This window comes from Mus caroli, chromosome 3 (genome assembly GCF_900094665.2).
Source record: "Mus caroli chromosome 3, CAROLI_EIJ_v1.1, whole genome shotgun sequence".
NCBI lineage: Eukaryota > Metazoa > Chordata > Mammalia > Rodentia > Muridae > Mus > Mus caroli.
Genome location: NC_034572.1, coordinates 59,310,577 through 59,316,525, shown reverse-complemented (window position 1 = coordinate 59,316,525; position 5,949 = coordinate 59,310,577). Strand labels below are relative to the sequence as shown.

Here is a 5,949-nt window from a genome sequence, read left to right as displayed (position 1 = left end):
GAGGTAGACAGTGTCCCTGTAACTGTTATAGCACAAGGAGGTAGACAGTGTCCCTGTAACTATTATAGCACAAGGAGGTAGACAGTGTCCCTGTAACTGTTATAGCACATCTACTTATCAAACCCATTGCATGAGTGTCACTTGGAACAAGTGAGTAACAAATGTTATAAAATAAAAGTGTTTCACTTAAATGTTAACAATTTCAACTCAAAGGCCAGAATACAATGGGTGAATGATTATGTCAATCCCCTGCTACTGATACTAAATATACAGATTTACAAAAATAGGTTTCAAAGAAATCATAAATAATTTGGTTTAAGCTTTGTATGTTTCTTTGGGTCTACTCTGACTGAGACATACTGTTCAGCCTCTATCCTGACATCCCAAAGGATGAGAAACTCCTTTCCAATGCAGCCTATTCCACTCTCTGCCAGTTATGTCTCCTAGGAAACCCTCTCATGTTCACCCCATCACTCCCCACAACATCAACAATCCTCAGTAACCATACAAAACAACCTGTCTCTCACACAGAGCTCATTCTAAGATCTGAAGACTGCATGTGTCTTCTAACAGATATCAGGAACATGTCATATTTCCTCTTCCTCAGACAACCACCTCCAGTTCCATCACACATAGCAAACGTTCTAGTCTCCATCTCATCCTAGCGTGCTCTGAACTTGTCCTATGTGTTTCCTGCAGGATGGCTAGAACTGAATGGCTCAGTGTGGCCACTAATAGAGAACAGAACAAGAAAAGACTTAATCATGCTATTAGTCACAATATTACCAATAGTTTCTAGTAGAGCCTAAGTCTGCAACACTCTTCCATATTTTAGCAATTTTTTGTTATACTATCATGTTAATTAATGCCCATTTAATTTTGTACATGCTACTATTTAATAATATGGCTTTGTCTACCCATCCTCCCTACCCATGGTTGACTGAGAGCCTCAAGTTAGATATTGGACACAGAAGAACCAACCTCTAGACAGGACTAAGCCAACAAGTTCTGAAAGTAATGAAGAGTTAGGCAGTTCGGTATTCTTAGCAACCATAAAGGTAAAGCATCCTGTGTGTGGTACAGAATTAGCCACACTACTGGGGTGAAATACACGCAGAGGAAGCTGAGTGTAAGAAATTATGGCTCTAAAGAGAGAAACAACAGTGGGAAAAGCTCATGCCCTACACCTGATGGCCTTCCAGTTCCTCACTTCAGTCCCTCTTTTATTTATTTATTTATTTATTTATTTATTTTGGTTTTTCAAGACAGGGTTTCTCTGTATAGCCCTGGCTGTCCTGGAACTCACTCTGTAGACCAAGCTGGCCTCGAACTCAGAAATCTGCCTGCCTCTGCCTCCCAAGTGCTGGGATCAAAGGTGTGCACCACCACACCCGGCAACTTCAGTACCTCTTGACAGCTGACTGTCCTACGCGCACCTCGGGATCTTTGCCCAGACGTTCTGTACTTATTCCTTTACAGAGACCAGTGTTTCCCATTCTTTCTGTGAGTACTTGCTTTCAGATGCAAGGACAGAGCCACAAATGTCATGTACGTATATAGCTTACATAATCTATACTCGAACATTTGCATATAAAATAGCATGTGTCACACATAGGTATATGTACATAAATTATACATGTGTGTGCTTATACTTACATACACACACACACATATAAAATGTATATTCAATATGTGTCAAGGCTGGAACTTCACACACCACATCACCTTAGTTGGTACTAGTTCCACTTACTAAATACTGTTCCCATACATCTCATTAAGAAACTGCTAATTACTTCTGCAAATAGCCTAAAGCTACTTTAATAATAGTAAGACAAACTTTATCAGCCATTGTCTTAAAAGTTCATGTATTCTATGCCTAAAATAGTTTTAAAAGCTTGTATCCACAGACACAAAAATGAAAGGAGGGCTGGTGAGATGGCCCAGAAGTTAAAAGTACTTGCTGCTCTTTCCAGGACCTAGGTTCAGTTCTCAGCATCTAACTGGTGACCCACAACAATCTGTAACTCTCGTTCAAAAGCATCGGAGGCCCTCTTCTCACCTCTATGGGAGTCAGGAACAAATGCAATGCATAGTTATACAGAAATTGTATATGCGTACAATTTTAAAATCCTTTTTAAGAGGAATTGAAATAGAAATGGGAAAGATAGTGCAACATGTAAAGATGTTTGCTGCCAAGCCTCCCAAGCTCAAGTTAATCCCTGCACCTACATGACAGAAGAACCAACTCCTGTAAGTGATTCTCTGACATCAGGGTATGTTTTGAGGTGCACATAAACACAAATAAAGTAGTATAATAAAGAAATGTTTAAATGAAATAGCAAGGGTAATATGCTATCTCTTAATGAATATAAAATTAGTCCAAGGATTACAGCCTTCACTAATATACCTTAGTGTGGGTATAATGGTACAGGCCTTTAATCCCAACGGTCAGGAGGCACAGGTGGTGGTTCTCATGAGTTAAGCCATCCTATTCTACAGACTGAGTTCCCAGATTAGACAGGGCTATTCACTATGACCCCATCGAAGTAGATAAACAAACAAACAAACCCTAACTCTTGAAAGCCACATTTTAATAATATACTGTAAAGCCTTGGCTGGAGTTATCCAATAGCATTTCCTACGTGAAACAACATTTACATATTACCCTCTCAGCAGTCCTCAGAGATAACAGTGACTGCAATCCCATTCAGAATACTATGAGCCCTTGGGAAGCTCACCTACCCAGTCAAGAGACCTGAGCTCATTCAGAACAGATGGGCATTTCCTTGGAGTCCCTTTGATTCCTTCTCATTGATTAGAGCATTCTATTGCTTACTCTAAGGTACTTTATCCCTAAACTTTGTCCATTTGTCATTTTCCCTACTCCTGGAAAATGCCCTATCTTTGCACTAAAGAAAATTCTTGATAGTTAAAGTAGATTTGTAGCTGGTTGTATGAAACAGAAATCATAAACTTCACATTGTAAAAGGTATTAAAATAAATAGCACTCATCACAAAAAAAAAAAGAGATGAAAAGCTAAAATAAGTAAAGCAGTGCATTTTTGATGTTTTCTAAATGTTCATCAAGGAAAAATATGATAGTCATTGTGATCTAGAAACAAAATAATAAAATAATCATAGGCCTAAAAGAATGGTCTTGAAACTGGGCCAAGTATAACCAGGATCCCTGAATTATCTACTAAATACACATATGGCACATAGATTCTCAGTTTTGTTCAACTATAAATAGTTTTCTATAGGCAAACTGTAACAGAAAGAATATAACTTTTTCAAGTCTTAGTGTCTGTGGACTTTGCTTGGCACCCTTTTCTGAAGCTGGACAAGTTATGAGATGTTGTAACTATGGATCCACATGAAGTCAGTTATCTATTTGTTGTGAATTATAATTTGTGCTTCCTTGTTCTAACTCAGTGTTCTATCATTTTAATTTCAAAGTAAAATAATAGCACGCTGTCATTCCTGACATCGGGGCCATCATTACCAGGGAGTTTCTGCCTCTTCTGCTGGAGGAAGTATTAACAAGTGGAGTACACAGAACAGAGACAGAACCACCTAAAATATATACTATAAACAACCTCCTTAAATGTAGTTTGTAGTCCTAAAATTATAGTTACTTAATAAAAAAAAAAAACATGATAACTTTTAAGAAGTAAATTAAGCTAAACCTTTGTCAGCGTTCCTGACCATACTTAACTATAAAATCATCTAACGCCTCCTGCTGCTCGATGGAGCACTCCCTGCTACAAAAGCTTGGCCTCCTTTTTCTTTTTTCTGATAAATATACCGCATATTCGCTGCCCTTTCTAGTTTGCTTGTATAAAGAAAAGAAACAAACTTTAGACAAAGGTATAAGCAGTATAAAACTTCAGATATTTTGCATGTAAATGCCTTTCCAGGTGCAGAGCCTGAAGATCTGAGTTTAATTCCCAGGACCACATGGTAGACGGAAAGAACCAACTACTGAAAGCTGTCCTCTTACTTCCACATACACCATGGCACATGCACAACTGCCAGGAAACACAATAAGTAAACTAAATTTTGCCTTTAGCAAAAAACATGGGTATATAGTAAATTTTGGCCAAATTTTTTTGGCAAAAAAATTTTGAGATAAGACAGTGGGCTTAAAAAAAAAAAAAAAGACAGTGGGCTCTTGTGACCATTAGCCAGACAAACCAGCTGGCCATTTCCTAAACCAATCGGGACCACTCCTCTTTATTAAGTCAACTTTATAATTAATTTCATAGCATAGGTATAAAAGGACCTCACAACAGCATTGCACTTGATGGTGGTGGTGATGATGATGATGATGAAGAGGAAGGAGAGGGGGAGGAAGAGGAGGAGGAGGAAGAGGAAGAAGAGAAGGTGAAGGCAGAGGAGGAGGAAGATGAGGAGGAGGGGGCGAGGAGGAGGAGGAGGAGGAAAGTCTGAGCACTTGTCCCTTAGACTGGGAGAAGACAAAGCCGTCCATTCTCCTTGTCTTTATTCAATACAGTGCTGGAAGGACTAGCAGAGTAAGGTGGAGCCACACATATCAAATGTTGTTCAAAATGTGCACAGGATTTACATGATGAAAACCACAACATGCTGACTGGATAAACTGAAGCACTATCATGGCTCTCCAATCTTTTGACACTGTCATACAAAATGGTCTTCTACAAAGTTCATACTTGAGAAATGTACAACTGACTTACAAGGAAAAAAAACTGGAATTTTTCCATAACATTTTAAATAAGTTTACAGTTTTGTGTTGGACTACATTCATAACTATCCTGAGCTATATGGGAATCATAAAGACATGCTGTGCTCATAGGTTTATGTAAATGACTCAAAGTAGTTAAAATATACCTAGAAACACTGTCTACCTAGGCTCTCCAGCTGACACACTAGAACCAGACTTGGGTAGAGAACCTCCATTCTCCTTCCTGCCTTCACTCTTATCTCTCCAGGCTCATCCCAGCCCTGTAATTGCTTGCTGGAGCCTCTCCTACCTCCATTCACTGGGGACTCCACAGAGGACTCAGCTTTCTCCCCCTCCCCGCCCCCACACCACTTTTCATCAGCTACAAATACCTAGAAACACTCTCCACAGGATCCCCATGGTCACACCCGGCAGGAACTAAGGTAAGGAAAAACACTATCCTTCCTCTCCTCCTTTACCATCTTTCTATCTATTCTCATCCACAGCCTGATGGTGATAACCTGCTTACAGATGCCCCTCCTCCCACCGCTAGGGACCCCAGCTCTTGGTTCAGGCCCACAGTCCCCTAGCCCTTTCATCCCTGGCTTTCAGAAGATTCTTTACCTTACTACAACCTATTTGTAGTATTCCCTTGTCACACTACACCTCCAGCTCCCAGGGGACCCTGCCTCTAGGTATGAACAGGATCCCCTTAGCTCTTTCTTGAAGTTCCTCTCAGCCTTTTCTCCCAGCTCATCTTTCTTCCTCTCTGCCACCCATGGACCTGCAGAAGCACTTACTACCAGGCAACTGACATCCATCACACTTTCCTAAGATCCAGGGAGGTCAAAGAGATGAAGGAACAGAACACCTGCCAAACAAAGGAAAGACCAGATATCAACTCCTAAAATTATTTCAATCATCTCAACCTTAGATGCCTAGAGACCAAGGGCAAAAACACAGTAACAGCCAGGACAATATGTCTGCACTATATCCCAGTAACCCTACTACAGTAGGCCCTGAGAAATGCAAGACAGCTGAATCCCAAAACAAGGACTTCAAAATAGCAATTATGAGTATGTTCAAGGACCTTAGAGAGGCCTAATGGAGTCTATAAAAACACAGTAGAATGAAATAATGAAAACCATTCACAACATGAAAGTAGAATTTAACAAAGAAACAGAATCACTAAAAAAAAAAAAAAAAAAAAAAAAAAAAAAAAAAAAAAAAAAAAAAAAAAAAAAAAAAAA

General features: G+C 39.5%; 1 protein-coding gene across 4 annotated transcripts in view; it reads right to left on the bottom strand.

The window, feature by feature from the left end:
- Window positions 1–5,949, bottom strand: part of Lekr1 (leucine, glutamate and lysine rich 1) — a 170,139-nt gene that overhangs the window by 153,855 nt on the left and 10,335 nt on the right. The gene's annotated exons all lie outside the window — the stretch shown is intronic.